Source organism: Primulina tabacum, chromosome 12, assembly GCF_025594145.1.
Source record: "Primulina tabacum isolate GXHZ01 chromosome 12, ASM2559414v2, whole genome shotgun sequence".
NCBI classification, from domain to species: domain Eukaryota; kingdom Viridiplantae; phylum Streptophyta; class Magnoliopsida; order Lamiales; family Gesneriaceae; genus Primulina; species Primulina tabacum.
In genome coordinates, this window is record NC_134561.1 from 11,422,901 (window position 1) to 11,449,995 (window position 27,095).

The window sequence follows — 27,095 nt, forward strand, 5'->3', positions numbered from 1 at the left end:
CCTCACCTGCATTGATCAAGTCTAGTGAGTCTAAAGACACAACATGTATAAACTGGAGATAACAAGTAATATATAATAAAACCACATGCATTTTTATAGTAAAACGTACATACTAAAACTTGAATGTGATAACATAAACATAGACATGCCATCATCATAAAACTTTTCATAAACATGATTGCATCATACATTCATGAACATGCATAAACTTCATCATTTTGCGCAGAGATATGTTTCAAAGCAAGTAACCCATACATAAGTGCGCTTGATCAGACTAAACTACAGTACTGGTCTGGTAGGGAGAATCCACTACCACATACTTGAGATCCCCAGTCATGCTTTACCGGGTGGATTGGTCCCTGGTCATGCTTTACCGCTTTCCAATACTGATCTAAACTCGGTCATGCTTACCGAGGTGGAGAGGTCCTCGGCCACATTCACCGACTTCCAAACCCGTTCATAATTGGTCACAAAACATTTAGCATTCCTAAAAAACATAAAAAATTTTCTTTTGCACGTCGAACATACTTACATGGCGTTGAGGGATTCATTTGGGTCCGCTTGGGGACACTGCTGCACATGCTAACATGATTACATGCACTTAATTTTTCATAACTTAGACGTAACAGTCATGCTTGTCCACCGAAATGAGAATTTACTTATGACGTTCTAAATCACTCGGGACTTGACCTCGTTTAATCATCGTACTAAACCATAACATCGAACCACCAAAACAATCTATATATGAAGTGAGAACATTTCCCCGAACATGGAAGACATGGGCCTAAAATAGTGATTTAAAAAGTCATGGACAAGCGCCTAGGCGCTGGACAGCGCTGCCCTGCAGCACTGCCTAGCGCCTAGGCGCTAGGAACTAGCGCCGCGGCACTAGCCAGGCCGCAAGTCTAGTGCTGCAGCGCCGCAGGGCTAGACTTGCGAAGAATGGGCGCTGCGGCGCTCCCTGGTAATCGCTGTGGTGCTAACTATGCACAAACTCGTCCCCAAAGAACAAAATTTGAAGCAAACAATATGCCACACCCAATCGACTCGAAACAACACTTCAAGACTCATCCTAGGACACTATGGCAATGATTCAACTCACACAAATGCCCCGAAACAACGAAGCACGACCTGCAATGCAACACGACTCATTATCACAACATTTTGACACCAAAACCTTTCGTACGACTTCTAATGCAACCAAGTGCCTATAGACACGAAACTAAGAACAACAAATCATCCCAACCTCCTACACAATATATCTAGTCACAGCAGTGATCACCCAATGTTTCCAACGAATCTTGCAACAAATAAACTTCAAAAACACGTCAAGAACATATTTTCAGAAAATCACAGTTTGAGCTGTCCCACAAAAACAATCATAACTCACTCGTTTCTTGTCCAAAAATTAAAAATTTACTGTCAAATCGAAGATATCAAAATTTACTACGTTTTATATGTTGAAAACTTTAACTGATTTTTCACCGAAATCGAAATGACATCAGACACGATTTGAGATCTAAAATTTTTGATCTAAAAATAATTTTAAACGTTTGCTCAAATTTTTCACAACTTACATGGATTTTCACGCATAATAAACATCACAACACAGAATATTAGAAGATCGATGCAGAATCAATAGAATATACAAGCCTTTGATCTTTAACATTTCTGAAACGACGATACCAAAGCGGGGGAAGGTGCGCGGGTTGATCCGGGACGAACGTGGCATGATTTTCTTCCAACAAAACCAGCGTGAATATCGGAAAAATTTAGGGGAATGGTGATGGAGGCTGCTGAAATGAAAACTCAAGAACCCTACCTCTCCAACCAAAAGAACGTGTGAGTGTGTGTGCAAAATTGGGTGTGTGCGTGTGTTTTAAAAGTATTAGGGAATAAAATTTGCTTAATTAATAATTAACAAGCTAATTAAAATACTAGCCCTCTGCTAACTTTAATAAAATCTCTTGATTTTGAAGAAACTACACAATTGATAAACTCTAAAAGTTTAAAATCATAAAATCATATAATAATTAAATTATGCTCTTAAAATGCTAAAACTAAATAAATCATTTGAAATGTCATTTTATTGACTTAAAATAAAATACCACATTTTAAAATTGCCAAAATCGTCGCGTCTCCTTTCCTCGATCCGGCATCGAATAGTCGCCTGAAACATGAAACTCAAGAAAATACTTTAACGTGCATCACAAAAACATAAATAATTTAAATTAATGCAAATTCAAAAATCATGTACCGTTAAAAAATCATTTTAATTTAAATAAATAAGTTAACAATTAAATAAATGCATGAGTTTTACGTGTACTGATTTTGGGCTCTACAATTCTTCTCCCACTTAAATAAATTTCGTCCTCGAAATTAAGTCTTACCAAACAGTTCCGGGTAGCGATTCCTCAGGTCTGCCTCGGCTTCCCAAGTGGCCTCCTCCACTTCTTGATTAAACAACCGGACTTTGACCTACTTGGTCACTTTGTTCCGAAGCTTCCGCTCTTGTCTGTCTAGTATTTGGACAGGTCTCTCCTCATACGACAGATCCGGAGCAAGCTGCAACGGTTTATAGCTCAAGACATACGAATGATTTGCTAGATACTTCATCAGAATCGAGACGTGGAACACGTTGTGTAATGCCCGAGATGTGAGCTGGTAATCAGCAATTATTAATGCATGATTTGAGGTATTTATCGAAGACCGAACAAGAGACGTTGTGATTCGATTTAAGTTGCAAAATATATTGTTGGGACAGCACAGACAGTGCACCCGCGGTTCAAAAGACAGTGCACCCGCGGTGGTTCATAGGAAATTTTGGAAGAGATACAGAACGGTCACCGCACCCGCGCCATAAAATCTACCGCACCCGCGGTGTTGCTACAGTAGAGGCACTGCACCCGCGGTCAACAATGCACCGCACCCGCGGTCGTGCCTTCTGAAATTGTGGAAGTATTACAGCACGCTCAGCGCACCAGCGGTCCAAGGGCTAGTGCACCCGCGGCGAGACGTGCAGAACATGCAATGAGCCACGTTTTTCTTGTCATGCATTGGGATATATATAGGGCTATTACTCAGCATTTCACACGGAAAAACTGAAGGAAATCCTCTGAAAATTCCTTTAAACTTCACCTTGGGTTTCAAGTTAGAATTTTGTGGAATCCGTCCGTCTGATCTGTAATCTGACTTTAGTACCGAGTTCCTAGCGACGACAGCTACAACAGGACGTAAGTTTTATTGAATTCTGGTATCATTTGAAATTATGATATTGGGAGAATTGTGATTTGACTGATATACTGTGTTTTGGGTATACTAATTAGTATATAACTGAAGACAGATCGAAGAACGGGCTGAGTATGTAATTGTTATGATTTTCTGAAGTAATATGATCGAAATTTTACAGATTTGATATCATGACCTGTTCGTATTGAAGATTATGATTCCTATTATATCGATTATGAATTATGGTATTATATCTGTGATATTGAGATCGACGGGGTTACTAAGACTGTATTGTTATGCCGTCGAAACATCAGTAGATTGATATGATCAGATTCAGTATTGATTGAGATTGTATCATGATATCGTTGACAATGATCAGATTATGTCTTGATTTGCGTATTGATCAGAACAGGTCTTGAATTAAGTTATACATTGATACAGTGTATTCGATAATGTTATTGCCAAATTGATTTGATAGGCTGGGAGTTCGAGACATCGACAGAGTCAGATCGACAGAACGAAACGAAAGGTAAAAATTGATGTTGATGCGGGATTGCACAACTCGAGTTGGATTCGACTTGAGTTTCTCAAAATCACATACTTTATGTTATTGCATTGTTATTTGCAATTGAATGTGATTGATATATTTGGTCTATGGATTTATAGACAATGTATGTATTGAGTCATAGGCGGATGTGCCTAGTCGTATACATTTGATCTCGTGACATAGGTGCCTGATTGTGACGGAATCGTCACTGGCCCATTGCACATTGTCACCGAGGTTTGGCTATATCGAAGTGGATAGAATTAGAGTTTCTTCTATTACTGATGTTCGATATGGACGCCAGGGTCGATAGGCCCAGTCTGTAGCTGATTCGCCAAGACACCGGACGTTTGGTTATATCGAAGTGGATAGAATTGGAGTTTCTTCTATTACTGGTGTTCGATATGGAAAGAGCCAAAGTCCGTGAATAAGAACGTGCCACCACCCCGATCGGGAGTGTAGGTGGGTGTATGTTCTTATTCAGATCGGGATCCCTAGATTAGGATGAGTCGAGTCAGAGTCTAAGAATCACAGAATGTGATTCGGAGTTTATATTGATTCATGTTCTGATTTTGATACATGTTATGAATATCTGTGTCATGCTGTTATATTTGTTTATATAAAATGCATGTATACATGATTTATACTGAGAATGTAATTCTCACTGGAGTTATCCGGCTGTTGTCTTGTTTGTATATGTGCATGACAACAGGTGGGACAGGATCAGGATCAGGAAGAGGATGAGAGGGTATAGTTAGCGTGGAGATCCGGGCCCAGAAGCAGAATAGGATTCAACACTGGATATATAGTCGTTGAACCTAGTTGAGATAGAGACATGTAGTACCTGACTTGTACTTTGATATTGACATATATATCATATAGATTACTGTTACGTTTCCGCATTTATAATTTAAAAATAAAAAAATTTTAGTCCCACTTTTCATAATTGTTATATTTGACATTAATAATGATTAAGAACTGAATTAGCGTCCGGGTCCCCACAACAGGTGGTATCAGAGCGATAGATCCTTTAGATTGAGATAGAAGCTAGTGAGCGGGGTAGAATGAGTTTTCTTTCCTTGCATGTGATTGCTAGCATGTGATTTATTATAATGTTGAATTACATTGTATATGCTAATATTACAGTATGTGTTTACTATTTCTGAAGATACATGTTACCTGAATATCTGAGTTGATTTGTTAATGTTTATTATTTGAGAATGAATCAGAACCGATTTTGATCAGAGGTTAGCTGATCAGAATGGGACTGAGACGGATTTGTCTCATATGATTACTGACTCTTGCGATCATCAGATATTCCTCCTCGAAGAATTCCAAAACGAGAAAGTAGGGTGACTGATCAGATGGATGTGTCAGAACTCCGATGGAAATACAGTTGAAGAGGTTTCAGTCATTCCAACCGCCGATTCTGAGGGGTACTGAGACGACTGTTGGTTGTGAGAGCTGGATAGATGATATAGAGATATTGTTTGATTCACTTGAGTACGCGGATGAATGTAGAGTTAAACTAATTGGGCATCAGTTACAGGAGATCGCAAAGGGCTGGTGGATTACAACCAAAGGAGTCTTAGAACAGCGTGGTATAGGGATTACTTGGGAAATGTTCAAAGTGGAATTTTATCGAAGGTTTTTCCCAGTTTCGTACCGAGAAGATAAGAGGGCAGAATTTAAAAATTTGAAACAGGGTCAGCTAAACATTGAAGAATATGTTGCGCAATTTTCTACCTTGCTACATTTTTCTCCTCACGTGGCTGAGAATGATGAAGTTGTGACTGATCAGTTTGTTAAAGGATTGAATCCTGAGATATTGACATTGGTAAACACAGGGCAACCCTATAATTTTGTTGATGCTCTGAGTAGAGCCAAGAGAGCCGAAGCAAGTCTGATGAGACAGAATGGAGCTTCGTTTGTGCCTTCAGCATCGAGACCACAGCAACCACCTCTCGGACTTGAGACTGGTAGTAGCAGTGGTGGAAAGAAAGATTTCTTGAAAGCCCGAATGAAGCAGTTTGAGAAATTAGGGAGTGGTTCGTCGAGCTCCAGTGGTTCTAGCTAGAGTTATACGGGAGTTTATTGCAGCACTTGTGGAGGAAGACATTCCACAGAGCAATGCCGAGGTGTGTTCGGTAGTTGCCGGATCTGCAGACAATCAGGACACTTTGCTAGAGTATGTCCACAGAGAGGTTTCCGCAGATATCCTGGAGCAGAACCATCTGGACCAGTGGCACCGCCTGATAGACAATCACCGGTTGTTCACTCTTCTCAACCACCGACGACTTCTCAATCACAACCAAGGCCAGGACATACCTGACGAGGTAGTGGCAGATACTTATTTATTGTATGGTTATTTTTCATATGTATCGATGATACTAATGCATTCCATACGATTATTTTTGAATGAATTGCATTGATCTATGCTTCGAATATGGTGTTATTATATGCTGTAGTATCGATCTCTTTTATGTTTGGGAGAGGTTTTGTATTAGTGATATCTATTAGACATGGTATGCTACAGTATGATGGATATGAGATTGAGTTAGATGATATGGTACTTGAGTTATCTGAATGGGATTACATTACTGGGACTAATACGTTGACCAAGTACAGAATTACCGTTGATTATTTCCAACAGATTGTGGAATTCAGACCGGATATGTCTGATAAATGGAAATTTTACGGTAAGAATTTTAGATTAGGATTCCTTGGATAGGGGTGATATTGAGGACTCGATTGTTATAGAAAGGAGAGGAGAGATTCCTTGTCTATTCAGTTTATTACTGAAATCGAGTCTATCATTGGCTGATTTGCCAGTGATATGAGAGTTACTGATGATTTTCCCCAGATGAGATTCCGAGTTTGATTCCAGTCAGGGGGATTGATTTCAGCCTTGACTTGATACCAGGTACAGTTTTATTTTAAACACCGTACTGAATGATACCGATTGAATTGAGGGATTTGAAAGATCAGATAGCAGATTTATTAACCGAGAGTTTAGGAATGTATCAGCTATGTTGTGAGTTGATAAACTCTGTGTTCAGAATATTTTGATGATTATCTGATTAGTTGATCTATGATATTCTGGGATATTCGAAGATTATGACTGATTTTGTTGAATATCTTAGTGTTGTAGTGAATATTCTGGAAACTGGAAAGTTGGATACAGAAACTGTTGAAATGTGCATCTTGATTGCGACAGATTGTACTCAGGGTTTGTTATATCTGAAGATGATATATCTGTTGATTCTAGTACAGTGAAGCCGTGATTAGTTGACTGAGGTCGACATCAGTGTCAGAAATTTGTAGTTGCATGAGTTAGCAGGCTAATGTATCTGATTGTTATTCTGAATTGCTTGAGAATGATTATTTTCTGCAGCAGTATTAGATACATATCATATACAGTTGAGATTCGATACAGTTCACGCCGAACCAGAGCTGATTTTGAGAGTTGAAACAGTTCAGAAAGTTGATCAGAATGGGCAGAACTTGATTATCGATAGTCAGAACAGGGTATCCATCAGAATATCAGGTAAGTGATACTGCGTTGTATATGAATAACCGATGGGTTGTGCCAGATATTTCGGATTTGAAATGACTAATGTTGTCAGAAATGCACAATAGTTGATTTCGTATTCGTCTTGATAGCAGAAAGATATATGATAATTTGAAAACACAGCTTTGATAGAAACAGATGAGATTAGATGTGGCGGAGTTTGTACTGAAGTGTCTGAATTGCCGATAGATAAAGACAGAAAGAATGAAACCAGGAAATTGGTTATATAGCTTATCGATTCCTGAAGGGAAATTGTGGGGCCCTTAGCTCCTAATCGTTATTAAAACACAATCTGATTAGGGTTAATTAATTACAGCGGAAAACGAGTTTAAATTTTCTTTACAATGAGCCCAAATCATTTCTTCTATAATTTGAATACTAAAAATAGTATTTCATCTCAAATCATAAAACATGCCCACACGTAATCAACACCAATCATATACAAACAACTCATATCCTCGGGACATGCCCAAGTATATAAATACATACACATATATACTGGGAACAAGACATAAACATAAAACCTCAGCCCAAGCTGTGGCTCCCTCCAGAAGTACCCTCCCCGGTCTCCCGATATCCTGGAGTACCTGCCATTGTCCACACACAAAGACAACAACTGCCCCCCTTGGGGGTGAGCAAAGCTCCGTATGGAACAACCAATCATATATACCACAAGTATCTAAACAATGATATATGGTATGCAATGCATGTATGTCGTGGAGGTATCAGGTCAAATGCCCATCCACTGAGCACATGTCAAAATCAATCGATTCGCTATCAAATCAATGCTCGAGCTGGCACACCGGCCAATATGGGATACTCGTATGATAGCGTCGGCAAAGCGCCATCAAATCCCAAATCTCATATCCAATCATATGGGGCCACAATTGTCTATGCTTTACGGGTCATATAATACCGGCATAGCGATTGTGTTCACAAACCCCGGAATCCAATCCAATCATATCAAGGTATCCAAGGATCATAGCTCAACGTGCATGTCATGTATCGATGTATGCATAAAATGATGTGTGTTAACAAAACATTTATTTTATACATCGATATCTCAATCTCAATGTCATGTATGCCACATCAATCAACAAATAAGGCATATAGACACATAATCTCATTCCAATCAATCAAATCAATCCGACATATATCATATAATACAGATACCTGTCGTATGTTACCCGGTCGCAACATACCTTAATTCTTCGTTTGCAGTTGATGTAGCCTAAAGATATTGATATTACACTTTATCTACATCAATAACATACTCATTCCAATCAATAACATACTCCAAAATCATTAATATGAGTCTCAAATATCATTTGAAACTTCAAAAATTCATATCAAATCCAAATCATATCATAATTCAATTCCGACTTCGAATATGAGTTTCTTGTCGGTTATAAACGGGCCATTCTCAATGTATAAACGGGCCATTCTCTTGTAAGGATAAGTCCGTTCATACGGAATAAAATGCGCAGAGTTGGAAAGACGATCAATAATCACCCAAATAGCATCACAGCCTTTGGGTGAGCGAGGTAAATGAGTCACAAAATCCATAGCGATATGTTGTCAATTCCATTTCGGGATTTCAAGGCTATGGAGCAATCCTCCCGGTTTCATTCTCTCGGCTTTCACTTGCTGGCAGACAAGACATTTAGAGATAAACTCAGCAATGTCCTTCTTCATACGTTTCCACCAGAATTGAGGTCTCAATGTCAAATACATCTTTCGACCTCCAGGGTGAATATTGTATTTGCTACAATGTGCTTCACGAAGAAGTGCAAATTTCAAATCAGAATCATCAGGAACTACCAGCCGACCATTAAGTCGTAAAGAACCATCAGAAGAAATTTGAAACCCAGACTGATGTCCTGCAGATACATGTTCTTTTGACTTTTGGATCTGAGCATCGCTTCGTTGGGCCTTCCGTATTTTCGATATCAAGTTCGGCTCAATTTGCAATGCTGAGACAGTGACAGAATTCCAATTCGAGTGAAAAGTCCAACCAGAAGTACATATATCTTCATGTACCTTGGCGACACTGACAGAAGCTAACAAAGAATCATGAACTTTCCGACTAAGGGCATCCGCACTAACTTTCACCGATCCAGGGTGATATTGAATCTCACAATCAAAATCCTTCAAGAGATCCATCCACCTGCGTTGCCTCATATTCAAATCAGATTGAGAAAAGAGATATTTCAGACTCTCATGGTCCGAATATATAACAAACTTTTCTCCGTACAAGTAATGGCGCCAAATCTTCAAAGCAAACACAATGGCAGCCAATTCGAGATCATGAACAGGATAACGTGTTTCATGAGATTTCAATTGACGAGATGCATAAGCAACCACTTTTCCATGTTGCATCAGAACACAACCCAAACCTTTACCAGACGCATCTGTACACACCACAAATCCTCCGGTACCTGAGGGAATAGAAAGCACAGGTGCTGTGGTCAATCTCGTCTTCAATTCAACAAAACTAGCTTCACATTCATCTGACCAAATGAATCGCTGATTCTTCTGTGTCAGTTGAGTAATAGGTTTAGCTATCTTCGAAAATCCTTCAATAAAACGACGATAATATCACGCTAAACCCATGAAGCTACGGATCTCAGGAACATTCGTAGGTCTTGGCCAATTCAACACAGCTTCGACCTTCGAAGGATCAACAGATATGCCATGTCTCGAAATGACGTGTCCAAAAATACCACTTTGTCCATCCAGAACTCGCATTTGGGCAATTTAGCATACAAATGACTAGTACGAAGAGTTTGAAGCACCAGTCTCAAATGTTCAGCATGCTCCTTTTTCGATTTCGAATATACCAGAATATCATCAATAAAGACGATAACGAATCGGTCTAGATAATCTCGGAAGACCCGATTCATTAAATTCATAAAGATAGCAGGAGCATTCGTAAGACCAAAAGGCATAACCAAGAATTCATAGTGGCCATACCTCGTACGAAAAGCAGTTTTGGGCACATCTTCGTCTCGAACTCGTACTTGATGATACCCAGAACGAAGATCAATCTTCGAGTATACATAAGTACCCTTAAGCTGATCAAATGAATCATCAATACGAGGAAGTGGGTACTTGTTTTTCACAGTAGCCCAATTCAGTTGCCTATAGTCAATACACATTCGCATAGTACCATCTTTCTTCTGAACAAATAAAACTGGAGCTCCCCAAGGCGATACACTCGGTCGAATATATCCCTTATCGAGAAGATCCTGTAATTGTTCTTTCAATTCTTTCAATTCCAAAGGTGCCATGCGATAGGGAGCTTTAGATATGGGAGCAGTCCTCGGCACAAGATCAATACTAAACTCAACTTCTCGATGAGGAGGAAAATCAGGAATCTCATCGGGAAATACATCCGAGAATTCTTTCGCAACTGGAATCTCAGATAAAGAAGACTCCTTCTTCAAAATATCAATAGCGTAGATACGATAAGCTTCATCTCCGCTAGTCAACAATCGGGACATTTCCAAGGAAGATACCAATGGAATTTTGGCTTGGGAACCCTTGCCATAAAAATTCCACTTGGGTCCATCAATCGGTCGAAATCGAACCACTCCATGACAACAATCAACAGTAGCTCGATTTGTTGTCAAGATATCCATGCGAACAATACAATCAAAGTCGTGCATTGGGAGGACAATCAAATTCAGAAATACCACATTATCCTCATATATCAATACATAATTATGCACAACTTTCTCAGGCAAAATAATCTTCCCTACTGGCGTGGCTATCGACAAAATATCATACAACGGGGTACACTCAATATCGTGAGATGCAACAAATGCATGAGATATGAATGAATGAGATGCTCCTGTATCAAATAAAACACGTGCAGGATAATCGCAAAGCGTGCAAATACCTGCAATCACGCCTCCAAAAGATTCTCTCGCCTGATACTCAGTCATGGCGTACACTCTCACTTGGGGAGGAACTTGGGCCCTCTGACCACCCGGTCCTCGATATCGTGGGACACTTGACTGCTGAAACGATGGAACAGGAACAGTAGGTCTCGTCATACCAGGGCCACCTCTAAATCCTGGCTGGGGTTGAGCAGAAGTCGTACCCCTGTTCGGACATACTCGAGAGAAATGGCCTTCCTGCCCACATTGATAACAAGTACCAAACATACCTCGACACTGCTCAATAGTATGTTTACCTCGACAATGACTACATTAGGGAGCAATCACAGGACTCCCTCGCTGTGATCCACTAGAGCTCGAAGAAGACGAAGAAGCAGAGCCAGCCTTCTTGAACTTCTTACCCCTCGGTCGCAAAGTAGGCTGCTGAGCTGACACCGGAGGTGGAGGAGTATACTGTGGACCTCCCCGCCTAAGTCCAGCCTCGGCTGCCTTGGCTCGTTCAATCCAGAAACAACACATATATATAAAGCAGGATGTAAACCATTTACAAACCTTTTATATTTTGCCCTCGCATTTCCAGCTACGTGAGGTGCATGCTTCAGTAAAGTAGAAAACTGTGAAGCATTTTCTGCAACAGTCATTGTTCCCTGCTGCAGATTATTGAATTCATTATCCTGTGCAGTATAATAAAAAGGAGGATAATACTGCTCCAAAAACTGGGCTTTGAAGACATCCCAAGTGACTTCAATCCCGGCCTCTTTCAAACCAATCTCAGCGGCTTCCCACCAAGATTCAGCTCGGTCTTTCAGCTGATACAAAGCAAGTTTCAGTCTCTGAGCCTTGGAATACTCAACAATATTAAACAAGTGCTCGATATCCTTCAGCCAGGCCTCAGCTCATTCAGCACTCTCAGTGCCAAAGAACCTCGTGGTTTTAGATCCTGGAATCGAGCCATCACTACATCCATGGACAATCCTTCAAATTGTCCAACTATCCTCTCAGTACTGCTACTCGCAGTTTCATTTGTGGGATTCATCTACAAATCAAAAGATGAATATCACAAATCAATATCAATTTCATAATCTCATCATCTCATATCATCAATCTCATCAAATAATTACTCGAATCAAATCAAGTAGGAGCAAGTAATAAAAATAAATCAAACACAAGCGCACAATTCATTTGTGCCTATTCAAGTGTACACAAAACTCAATCGAGCATTCCCAGCTATGCTCTGATATCATCTTGTGTGGGGCCCTCAGCTCCTTATCGCTATTACAACACAATCTGATTAGAGTTAATTAATTACAGTGGAAAACGAGTTTAAATTTTCTTTACAATGAGCCCAAATCATTTCTTCTATAATTTGAATACTAAAAATAGTATTTCATCTCAATTCATAAAACATGCCCACACGTAATCAACACCAATCATATACAAACAACTCATATCTTCGGGACATGCCACGGTATATAAATACATATACATATATACTGGGAACAAGACATAAACATAAAACCTCAGCCCAAGCTGTGGCTCCCTCAAAAAGTACCCTCTCCGGTCTCCTGATATCCTGGAGTACCTGCCATTGTCCACACACAAAGACAATTACAGTCCCCCTTGGGGGTGAGCAAAGCTCCGTATGGAACAACCAATCATATATACCACAAGTATCTAAACAATGATATATGGTATGCAATGCATGTATGTCGTGGAGGTATCAGGTCAAATGCCCATCCACTGAGCACATGTCAGAATCAATCGAATCGCTATCAAATCAATGCTCGAGCTGGCACACCGGCCAATATGGGATACTCGTATGATAGCGTCGGCAAAGCGCCATCAAATCCCAAATCTCATATCCAATCATATGGGGCCACAATTGTCTATGCTTTACGGGTCATATAATACCGGCATAGCGATTGTGTTCACAAACCCCGGAATCCAATCCAATCATATCAAGGTATCCAAGGATCATAGCTCAACGTGCATGTCATGTATCGATGTATGCATAAAATGATGTGTGTTAACAAAACATTTATTTTATACATCGATATCTCAATCTCAATGTCATGTATGCCACATCAATCAACAAATAAGGCATATAGACACATAATCTCATTCCAATCAATCAAATCAATCCGACATATATCATATAATACAGATACCTGTCGTATGTTACCCAGTCGCAACATACCTCAATTCTTCGTTTCCAGTTGATGTAGCCTGAAGATATTGATATTACACTTTATATACATCAATAACATATTCATTCCAATCAATAACATACTCCAAAATCATTAATATGAGTTTCAAATATCATTTGAAACTTCAAAAATTCATATCAAATCCAAATCATATCATAATTCAATTCCGACTTCGAATATGAGTTTCTTGTCGGTTATTCTACTACATATAGGAAATTCAACTTCAAATACATGCTATTCCAGCACTTTGATATTTAGAGCTGCTGGAACTAGAAGAAAATTACCTCAGTCAGAAGCCCTCGACGCGACGATTACAAATATATAATTTCTTTCGCGTTTAGACAACGTTTCGAAGTCGATTTGGAAGAAAGAATTTCGAATTCTCTCGAAGCCCCTCGAACTCCCTGAAAGAAAATGAAGAAAGAAAGAAGAAAAGAAAGCATTCTTATCCTCACCGCTTAGGCGCTCGGGCGGTAGAATTCTCGCGCCCGAGCGCAAGACATTCTGCCCCCGGCTTTCACTTGTACCGCGCTCGGGCGGTCACAAACTACCGCTCGGGCGCGGCATGTTCTGTCTGAGAACATTATTTACATCGCGCTCGGGCGGTCACCAACTACCGCTCGGGCGCGAAGTGTTCTGCCCGCATATTCATTTTACATATCCTAGCGCTCGGGCGGTCATTTTCTACCGCCCGGGCGCCACACGTTCTGTACAAATATTTGATTTTCGTACTTATTGGCGTCCGGCCTCTCTCCTCGAGCTCTTACAACGTCAATTCATATTCAATATTCATTTTCTCAATTTCATTGTCATAATATACATCAAATTTATAATCACATATCAAATTCCTGAATTATCGATAATCGTATAAGATATACGATAATACGATACACGGTCCTTACATTTCTCCCCCTCTTAAAAGATTTCGTCCTCGAAATCTCAAACATCTCTATATACCTAACATTGGCAACCATACATATTTCACCAGTTATAGTAGATATCAAAACTAAAATCAGTAAAAGGATTAGAATACATCGAATACAATGGAACAGATGTCATAGAATCAAACAAATGCGGATACGAATCTCGCATCTTGCTCTCCAATTCCCACGTTGATTTTTCAACACCATGTCGTGTCCATTGCACTCGTACTAAAGGAATCGATTTATTTCTCAATATCTTTTCCTTTCGATCCATAATTCGAACATGTTGTTCGACATAGGAAAAAGAAGGATCAAGTTCCACCTCATCAGGTGCAAGTACATGTGATGGATCCGGTTCATATTTCCTCAACATAGAAACATGAAATATATCGTGAATGGCAGATAGAGCTGGTGGCAATGCCAATCGATACGCAAGATCACCAACTCGATCAAGAATCTCGTATGGACCAACATATCGAGGTGATAACTTCCTGCCAAATCGAACAGTGCCTCTAAAGGGAGATATTTTCAAAAACACTCTGTCACCTTTCTGGAATTCCAAGGGTCGTCTTCGTTTATTCGCATAACTCGTTTGACGATCTTGAGCAGCTTTCATCCGCTGCCGAATCAACTGAACCTTATCGTTCATTTCCTGTATCATTTCAGGTCAAGTCAATTGTCTCTCACCAATCTTATCCCAGAATAACGGTGATCTACATCGTCTCCCATATAGAGCTTCAAACGGTGCCATACCGATACTCGTCTGAAAGCTATTATTATAAGAAAATTCGACCAATGGTAAGGCATCTTGCCATCCCATTCTGAAGTCCAGCACAATCGCACGCAACATATCCTCTAGAGTCTGAATCGTACGCTCAGTTTCGCCATCAGTTTGAGGATGATAAGCAGTACTCATAGCCAAACGCGTATCCATCGCCTCCTGAAAACTACCCCAGAATTTAGAAGCAAATCTGGGATCACGATCAGATACAATCGAGACTGGCACACCATGCAGTCTCACAACATTCTCAATGTATAAACGGGCCATTCTCTTATAAAGATAAGTCCGTTCATACGGAATAAAATGCGCAGAGTTGGAAAGACGATCAATAATCACCCAAATAGCATCACAGCCTTTGGGCGAGCGAGGTAAATGAGTCACAAAATCCATAGCGATATGTTGCCAATTCCATTTCGGGATTTCAAGACTATGGAGCAATCCTCCCAGTTTCATTCTCTCGGCTTTCACTTGCTGGCAGACAAGACATTTAGAGATAAACTCAGCAATGTCCTTCTTCATATGTTTCCATCAGAATTGAGGTCTCAATGTCAAATACATCTTTCGACCTCCAGGGTGAATATTGTATTTGCTACAATGTGGTTCACGAAGAAGGGCAAATTTCAAATCAGAATCATCAGGAACTACCAGCCGACCATTAAGTCGTAAAGAACCATCAGAAGAAATTTGAAATCCAGACTGATGTCCTGCAGATACAAGTTCTTTTGACTTTTGGATCTGAGCATCGCTTCGTTGGGCCTTCCGTATTTTCGATATCAAGTTCGGCTCAATTTGCAATGCTGAGACAATGACAGAATTCCAATTCAAGTGAAAAGTCCAACCAGAAGTACATATATCTTCATGTACCTTGGCGACACTGACAGAAGCTAAAAAAGAATCATGAAATTTCCGACTAAGGGCATCCGCAGTAAAATTCACCGATCCAGGGTGATATTGAATCTCACAATCAAAATCCTTCAAGAGATCCATCCACCTGCGTTGCCTCATATTCAAATCAGATTGAGAAAAGAGATATTTCAGACTCTCATGGTCCGAATATATAACAAACTTTTCTCCGTACAAGTAATGGCGCCAAATCTTCAAAGCAAACACAATGGCAGCCAATTCGAGATCATGAACAGGATAACGTGTTTCATGAGATTTCAATTGACGAGATGCATAAGCAACCACTTTTCCATGTTGCATCAGAACACAGCCCAAACCTTTACCAGACGCATCTGTACACACCACAAATCCTCCGGTACCTGAGGGAATAGAAAGCACAGGTGCTGTGGTCAATCTCGTCTTCAATTCAACAAAACTAGCTTCAAATTCATCTGACCAAATGAATCGCTGATTCTTCTGTGTCAGTTGAGTAATAGGTTTAGCTATCTTCGAAAATCCTTCAATAAAAAGACGATAATATCACGCTAAACCCATGAAGCTACGGATCTCAGGAACATTCGTAGGTCTTGGCCAATTCAACACAGCTTCGACCTTCGAAGGATCAACAGATATGCCATGTCTCGAAATGACGTGGTCCAAAAATACCACTTTGTCCATCCAGAACTCGCATTTGGACAATTTAGCATACAAATGACTAGTACGAAGAGTTTGAAGCACCAGTCTCAAATGTTCAGCATGCTCCTTTTTCGATTTCGAATATACCAGAATATCATCAATAAAGACGATAACGAATCGGTCTAGATAATCTCGGAAGACCCGATTCATTAAATTCATAAAGATAGCAGGAGCATTCGTAAGACCAAAAGGCATAACCAAGAATTCATAGTGGCCATACCTCGTACGAAAAGCATTTTGGGCACATCTTCGTCTCGAACTCGTACTTGATGATACCCAGAACGAAGATCAATCTTCGAGTATACAGAAGTACCCTTAAGCTGATCAAATGAATCATCAATACGAGGAAGTGGGTACTTGTTTTTCACAGTAGCCCGATTCAGTTGCCTATAGTCAATACACATTCGCATAGTACCATCTTTCTTTCGAACAAATAAAACTGGAGCTCCCCAAGGCGATACACTCGGTCGAATATATCCCTTATCGAGAAGATCCTATAATTGTTCTTTCAATTCTTTCAATTCCAAAGGTGCCATGCGATAGGGAGCTTTAGATATGGGAGCAGTCCCCGGCACAAGATCAATACTAAACTCAACTTTTCGATGAGGAGGAAAATCAGGAATCTCATCGGGAAATACATCCGGGAATTCTTTCGCAACTGGAATCTCAGATAAAGAAGACTCCTTCTTCAAAATATCAATAGCGTAGATAGGATAACCTTCATCTCCGCTAGTCAACAATCGGGACATTTCCGAGGAAGATACCAATGGAATTTTGGCTTGGGAACCCTTGCCATAAAAATTCCACTTGGGTCCATCAATCGGTCGAAATCGAACCACTCCATGACAACAATCAACAGTAGCTCGATTTGTTGTCAAGATATCCATGCCAACAATACAATCAAAGTCGTGCATTGGGAGGACAATCAAATTCAGAAATACCACATTATCCTCATATATCAATACACAATTATGCACAACTTTCTCAGGCAAAATAATCTTCCCTACTGGCGTGGCTATCGACAAAATATCATACAACGGGGTACACTCAATATCGTGAGATGCAACAAATGCATGAGATATGAATGACAGAGATGCTCCTGTATCAAATAAAACACGTGCAGGATAATCGCAAAGCGTGCAAATACCTGCAATCACGCCTCCAGGAGCTTCTCTCGCCTGATACTCAGTCATGGCGTACACTCTCACTTGGGGAGGAACTTGGGCACTCTGACCACCCGGTCCTCGATATCGTGGGACACTTGACTGCTGAAACGATGGAACAGGAACAGTAGGTCTCATCATACCAGGGCCACCTCTAAATCCTGGCTGGGGTTGAGCAGAAGTCGTACCCCTGTTCGGACATACTCGAGAGAAATGGCCTTCCTGCCCACATTGATAACAAGTACCAAACATACTTCGACACTGCTCAATAGTATGTTTACCTCCACAATGACTAAATTAGGGAGAAATCACAGGACTCCCTCGCTGTGATCCACTAGAGCTCGAAGAAGACGAAGAAGCAGAGCCAGGCTTCTTGAACTTCTTACCCCTCGGTCGCAAAGTAGGATGCTGAGCTGACACCGGAGGTGGAGGAGTATACTGTGGACCTCCCCGCCTAAGTCCAGCCTCGGCTGCCTTGGCTCGTTCAATCCAGAAACAACACATATATATAAAGCAGGATGTAAACCATTTACAAACCTGTTATATTTTGCCCTCGCATTTCCAGCTACGTGAGGTGCATACTTCAGTAAAGTAGAAAACTGTGAAGCATATTCTGCAACAGTCATCGTTCCCTGCTGCAGATTATTGAATTCATTCTCCTGTGCAGTATAATAAGAAGGAGGAGAATACTGCTCCAAAAATTGGGCCTTGAAGACATCCCAAGTGACTTCAATCCCGGCCTCTTTCAAACCAATCTCAGCGGCTTCCCACCAAGATTTAGCTCGGTCTTTCAGCTGATACAAAGCAAGTTTCAGTCTCCGAGCCTTGGAATACTCAACAATATTAAACAAGTGCTCGATATCCTTCAGCCAGGCCTCAGCTCTTTCAGAACTCTCAGTGCCAAAGAACCTCGGTGGTTTTAGATCCTCGAATCGAGCCATCACTACATCCATGGACAATCCTTCAAATTGTCCAACTATCCTCTCAGTACTGCTACTCGCAGTTTCATTTGTGGGATCCATCTACAAATCAAAAGATGAATATCACAAATCAATATCAATTTCATAATCTCATCATCTCATATCATCAATCTCATCAAATACTTACTCGAATAAAATCAAGTAGGAGCAAGTAATACAAATAAATCAAACACAAGCGCACAATTCATTTGTGCCTATTCAAGTGTACACAAAACTCAATCGAGCATTCCCAGCTATGCTCTGATACCATCTTGTGTGGGGCACTCAGCTCCTAATCGTTATTACAACACAATATGATTGGGGTTAATTAATTACAGTGGAAAACGAGTTTAAATTTTCTTTACAATGAGCCCAAATCATTTCTTCTATAATTTGAATACTAAAAATAGTATTTCATCTCAATTTATAAAACATGCCCACACGTAATCAACACCAATCATATACAAACAACTCATATCCTCGGGACATGCCCCGGTATATAAATACATATACATATATACTGAGAACAAGATATAAACATAAAACCTCAGCCCAAGCTGTGGCTCCCTCCAGAAGTACCCTCTCCGGTCTCCTGATATCCTGGAGTACCTGCCATTGTCCACACACAAAGACAACAACAGCCCCCCTTGGGGGTGAGCAAAGCTCCGTATGGAACAACCAATCATATATACCACAAGTATCTAAAAAATGATATATGGTATGCAATGCATGATGTCGTGGAGGTATCAGGTCAAATGCCCATCCACTGAGCACATGTCAGAATCAATCGAATCATTATCAAATTAATGCTCGAGCTGGCACACCGGCCAATATGGGATACTCGTATGATAGCGTCGGCAAAGCGCCATCAAATCCCAAATCTCATATCCAATCATATGGTGCCACAATTGTCTATGCTTTACGGGTCATATAATACCGGCATAGCGATTGTGTTCACAAACCCCGGATTCCAATCCAATCATATCAAGGTATCCAAGGATCATAGCTCAACGTGCATGTCATGTATCGATGTATGCATAAAATGATGCGTGTTAACAAAAAATTTATTTTATACATCGATATCTCAATCTCAATGTCATGTATGCCACATCAATCAACAAATAAGGCATATAGACACATAATCTCATTCCAATCAATCAAATCAATCCGACATATATCATATAATACAGATACCTGTCGTATGTTACCCGGTCGCAACATACCTCAATTCTTCGTTTCCAGTTGATGTAGCCTGAAGATATTGATATTACACTTTATCTACATCAATAACATACTCATTCCAATCAATAACATACTCCAAAATCATTAATATGAGTTTCAAATATCATTTGAAACTTCAAAAATTCATATCAAATCCAAATCATATCATAATTCAATTCCGACTTCAAATATGAGTTTCTTGTCGGTTATTCTACTACATATTGGAAATTCAACTTCAAATACATGCTATTCCAGCGCTTTGATATTTAGAGCTGCTGGAACTAGAAGAAAATTACCTCAGTCAGAAGCCCTCGACGCGACGACTACAAATATATAATTTCTTTCGCGTTTAGACAGCGTTTCGAAGTCGATTTGGAAGAAAGAATTTCGAATTCTCTCGAAGCCCTTCGAACTCTCTGAAAGAAAATGAAGAAAGAAAGAAGAAAAGAAAGCATTCTTATCCTCACCGCTTAGGCGCTCGGGCGGTAGAATTCTCGCGCCCGAGCGCAAGACATTCTGCCCCCGGCTTTCACTTGTACCGCGCGGGCGGTCACAAACTACTGCTCGGGCGCGGCATGTTCTGTCCGAGAACATTATTTACATCGCGCTCGGGCGGTCACAAACTACCGCTCGGGCGTGAAGTGTTCTGCCCGCATATTCATTTTACATATCCTGGCGCTCGGGCGGTCATTTTCTACCGCCCGGGCGCCACACGTTCTGTACAAATATTTGATTTTCGTACTTATTGGCGTCCGGCCTCTCTCCTCGAGCTCTTACCACGTCAATTCATATTCAATATTCATTTTCTCAAATTCATTGTCATAATATACATCAAATGTATAATCACATATCAAATTTGTGAATTATCGATAATCATATAAGATTTACGATAATACGATACACGGTCCTTACAGAAATAGAATTACATTTCCCGGGATATCATGATGAAGCTACCGCATTCCTCTTGGAATTGGACATTGATTGAGTTAGGAGTGACAGACTAACCTAGTTTGCAAGTGCTAACTCGTACATGAAGACGTACAGATATGAGTATATTACTGAGATTTCTGTCAGAAAAGTAATTAAATTACAAAGAGTATCGAGAGTTGATTATATAAGACCGTGATTTTGGTTGACTTTGCACGTTTGGCAAAGTGTACAGTAAGAGTGGGGTACAAGATTACATCTGAGTACTGCATATCATTCACCGACTGGCGGACAGTCAGAGGGGATTATCCAGATTTTGGAGAATATGCTTAGAGTTGTAGTGCTCGATTTTAGCACTAGTTGGCAGGAGTTATTGTTATGTCGTGAATTTTCGTACCTCAACAGCTATCAAACGAGTATAGAAATTATACCGTTTGAAGCTTTGTACGATAAGAAGTGCAGATTACCTTCTTTAATTGAGATGAGTATCGAGATAGCTTTATTCGAGGCAAGGTACGATGAGAAGGGCAGATTCATTTTTGTACTTGAGATAATATCTCTGAAATACTGGAGATTGGACCTGATATGATCAGAGACATAACTGAGGAAGTGAAGCTGATTCATGAAAGAATGACGACAGCTCTGAATAGATAGACCTAATATGCCAACGTCAGACGACGACCAATGATATGTGATATAGGAGATTGAATATTGAACTGATTTAGCCTGAACAGACTTAATAACAGATGACGATGTTGATTTGTTATGAGCTGTTAGTTGGTATATACGGATGTTGTATAACCAGTATTTTGAGATTGATTTTATCAAAATTACTTCGAGTTATATCTTTTGAAGTATTACTCAAGAATGGAATCAGAATCAATAGAATAAAGATAGTTCGGAACGAAGACTACTCCGTTGTTGAAAGTTCAAAGGAATGGCTAGGGCGTCTAGGAAGCTATTTAGAAGATATAATCTGGAATGAAATAAAGATTCTAGAATTGTTTCAGTGGAGTAAGTTTTCTTTTAGCTTCTGTATATATATATCTCCTTCTTTTATCAGAGTTGGTGTATGAAATAATTACCCGTGATATACGAGTTGATTACCTGAGATTTCGAGGACGAAATCATATCTTAGGGGGGAGAAATGTAATGCCCGAGGTGTGAGCTGGTAATCAACAATTATTAATGCATGATTTGAGGTATTTATCGAAGACCGAACAAGAGACGTTGCGATTCGATTTTAGTTGCAAAATATATTGTTGGGACAGCACAGACAGTGCACCCGCGGTTCAAAAGACAGTACACCCGCAGTGGTTCATAGGAAATTTTGGAAGAGATACGGAACGGTCACCACACCCGCGCCATAAAATCTACCGCACCCGCGGTGTTGCTACAGTAGAGGAACCGCACCCGCGGTCGTGCCTTGTGGGGACCCGAACTTAACTCAATTCTTAATCACTTGTTGGGAATAATTAATCAATTAAAATAAACAGGGTCTAAATTTTTTTTTAAAACACGAGAGTATGCAGCATATGAAATAAGTCTTATCCCATTTACACGATCACCAATCAGATCTAAGTACAAGTCCTGTACAACAAGAAATCATAATAACTACTGTTTCTTCACTACATCTCAGGTTATATAACAGATATACTCCTAAGTCCGGATCTCCACGCTAACTATCTTCTCTCATCCTCTTCTTGACCCTGATCCAGCCCCACCTGTTGTCATGCACACATACAAAACAAGACAACAGCCGGATAACTCCGGTGAGAATTATATCCCAGTATAAACAATGTAAACATGCAATCATATAAGAGCATATACAAAAGCATATAAGAAATATTCATAACATGTATAAAATCAGAAACATAAATCAATATCAAGCAATGAATCACACTCAGACTCAGACTCGACTCAAACAACGCGTCGTCTCAGACTCGACTCATTCCTAAACTAGGGATCCCGGTTTTGAATATTGATAAATATACCGAATCTCAGTCGATAGGAATGAATCAATTCCTACACGGCATCGATATAATTCATATATCCAGTGTCTGGGCGAAACAGCCGCAGAATTGACGAATCAGTCAAGAATTAAGCGAATCAGCCAATAACTAGACGAATCAGCCAGTAATTAAGCGAATCAGCCAAAGTTTAGACGAATCAGTCAATAACTAGACGAATCAGCCAATAACCAGACGAATCAGCTGGTGACTAGGCGACTCAGCCCATGACTAAACGAATCAGTAGTCAATACATGCAGTGGCTATGAATCAATAGACTCCAAACGTCAATGTCATCAATTACAAATATCAATACAATAAACTAAGTATGTGATTTAGGGAAACTCGAGTCAAACTTCACTCGAGTTGTGCAATCCCAACTCAACATTAATTTATACCTTTCTTTCTGATATTCTGACTCTGTCGAAGTCTCGAACTCAAATCCTGTCAATACTCAATGTCCAGTTGTAGCCTACGTCGATAGGAACTCAATACCGCAGTCGGATTCAAAATCAGACGGACGGATCTTTCACAAAAAGCGTAAGGATTTCTCACAATTCTCTGAAGCCCCCTCCTCGATTTAGCTGATTCTGAGGGACAAAATCGCTCTTGATATATATGTATTGCATGCGAAGGGCAAATGGCTCACCATACGAGCAACACGTCTCGCGCATATGCGCGACCCTCTTCGGCGCATATGCGCGAGACATAATGTCTCGGCGCGTATCATGCACAGCGCCTCGCGCATATGCGCGCCCTCAATCGGCGCATATGCGCGAGTTCCTTCAAATTTCTTCACAACTCTCGGGTTACCTCGCGCACATGCGCGGATTCGTGTCGCACATATGCGCGAGGTTCTCTGCCCTCGTCGCGCATATGCGCGCATCTGTGCCGCGCATATGCGCGAGGCTACTATTCCTCACACATTTTCATGCATTTCTCGTCTTTCCCGGTCCGATCCTTCCCGTCTATAAACATATCAATTATCCCCCAAATCATTTCAGATTAACAACACCTCAAATCTCGGGCATTACATTTCTCCCCCCCTAAGATACGATTTCGTCCCCGAAATCACAAGCAGTTAAATCATGTCAATAAGGAGGTATATGGAAGAAGCTAAATTGAAGAACACACATCAGTGAAATAACTCTGGAAACTTCTTTCTCATATCTGACTCAGTTTCTGTGGGGACCCGGGCTCTAACTCAATTCTTTTCGGGATTAATCGGATCCTTGTTCAAAATGTGGGTCAAATTTTCGCTTTTTAACATTCATTCAAATGTAAATACTAAGCATAATATCTTTCTTTATTTAATTACAACACATATAATATACATGTCATGTTCTACTACAAACACATCACTAGTGTTTAATACAAACCATAAACTACAAGTAGTACAAATCTAGTACAACATCACTATTGATCTTCTGCGCCCGTAGTCACCACGCTATCTTGATCTCATCTCTGACGTGACCCAAATCCTGCCCCACCTGTTGTTATGCACACATTGTGGGGACCCGGACGCTAATCATCTTCTTAATCATCTTTGGGATTTAATTATCAATTAAGATAAACAGGGTCTAATTTTTTTTTTTAAAATACAAAGCGGAAACGTAATGTAATTCAATTCAAATTAAATATTAAACATAAATATACAAATCTTGTGTTATCTACAAGAATTCAACTAGGTTCAACTATATCTCGGTGCTGAATCCTAAGTTGCTTCGAAGCCCGGATCTCCACGCTATCTAGTCCAGCCTCTTTCTCTTCTTGACCCTGATCCTATCCCACCTGTTGCGATGCACACATACAGACAAGACAACAGCCGGATAACTCCGGTGAGAATTACATTCTCAGTATAAATCATGAACACATGCAATCATAAAAAGAATATAAAAGCATATAACAGATATGTCTAACATGTATTCAAATCAGAATATAAATCCATATCAAGAATAAATCCTATTCTAAACATGTACCATCATCAGGAACATACATCAATATGTACCATATTCAGGAACATAATCAACATAACTCAATATACACTATCAATTAGACTCATGACGTCACATTTAAGACTAGACTCAATCCTAGTCTAGGGATCCCGGTTTCCAGAAGTTAGCATTCCCATATCGACTAACAGTAATAGAAAAGACTCCAGTTCTATCCACGTCGATAGGGTATCGATCACCAGTAATAGAAGAAATACGAATTCTATCCACATCGATATGGTATCGATCACCAGTAATAGAAGAAGCTCGTATTCTATCCACATCGGTATAGTATCGATCACCAGTAATAGAAAGAACTCCAATTCTATCCACATCGATATAATATCGATCACCGGTAATAGAAGAAGTTATGATTCTATCCACATCGATACGGTACCGATCACTAGTAATAGAAGAAGAAGCTCCAATTCTATCTACATCGATATAATATCGATCATCAGTGATAGAAGAAGTTGTAATTCTATCCACATCGATAGCCAAACATCCGGTGACAGACTTTGGCACAATCGCCAATACACTATCTTGTGACATCGTGCAATGTGCCCGTGGCGATCCCACCATTATCAGGCACTTCTGTCACAAGATTACTCGTCTAATACCTGTTGTCTATAAATCAAGAGAACAAGTACATCAATCAAATCAATACAATAAGGTAAAGTATGTGATTTAGGGAAACTCGAGCCAAACCTCACTCGAGTTGTGCAATCCCAACTCAACATTAATTTATACCTTTATCTTCTCGGTCTGACGAAAACGAAGTATTGAAAACAACTCTTTCCATACCCAATCTGCTAATAACAATCGAATAGATACAATATCATTATATAACTCAGTTCAAAACCTGTTCTGATTAATACTCAAATCAAAACATAATCTAATCAATGCCAATCGACATATGATACCACAATACCATCTCAACCAATATCGAGTCTGATCAATATCAATCAACTGATATTTCGACGGCATACCAATACAGTCTCCTTAACCCCGTCAGTCCCAACATCACAGATATAATACCAGAACTCATAATCACTATCGATATAACTCATAATTTAAACAATAATATAAATCTGATATCGATTCTCAATCAAATCGACTCAAAATTCATAACAATTTCATAATCAGTCCGTTTCTTAATCTGACTTCGATTCTATGATGTCTACTATGTCAAGAACATCATAAATGAATTCCATTCAATTCTTGCAATATCATAATTTCAAGACATATCAAAACGTAGTAAAACTTACGTCCAGTTGTAGCCTACGTCGTTAGGAAAACAGTACTATACTCAGATTCGAAAACAGACGGACGGATTGCTCGTAACTTGAATTTCTCTTGAAGCTTCCCTCGGCTTCGTCCTCTTTCAATTCTGAGGAACAATCGCTTGTACATATATATATATATATATATACGTCGCCCATTAAAGAGACAAGTGGCTTGTTCTTGTTCTGCATGTTGCGCGCATATGCGCCGGAAGCACTGTCCGGCTACTGGACTACTCGCGCATATGCGCGCACTGACATCGCGCATATGCGCGAGACCTACTGTCTCCGCATATATCAACTCGCGCATATGCGTGCCTTCTGCCACGCATGTGCGCCAACCTTCCTGCCCTGCTCGCGCATATGCGTCGTTCACGTCGCGCATATGCGCCGAGCACTCCACTAGGCTACTGTACACCTCGCGCATATGCGCGTCCTCACGCCGCGCATATGCGCGGGGTCTTCTGTCCACTCCGCGCATGGCTCGCGCATTACGTCGCGCATGTGCGCGAGCACACCTCCTTACACATATATTTCGCGTCTTTTCTCACCTTTTTCGGTCTAATACTTTTCGTCTATAATTACCTTGATTAATCAAGAAATCATCCCAGATTAATCTCAGATTACGGTAATCAAATTCTCGGGCATTACATTTCTCCCCCTCTAAGATATAATTTCGTCCTCGAAATCACAAACAATCAATTCAGATAAGGAAGGAATGTATACTCAAGGTTACTTCAGAAAATTCATTCTATCAAACCATTCTGATAAAATTAAGTGCAAATATTGGCTATACAACATCCGTATA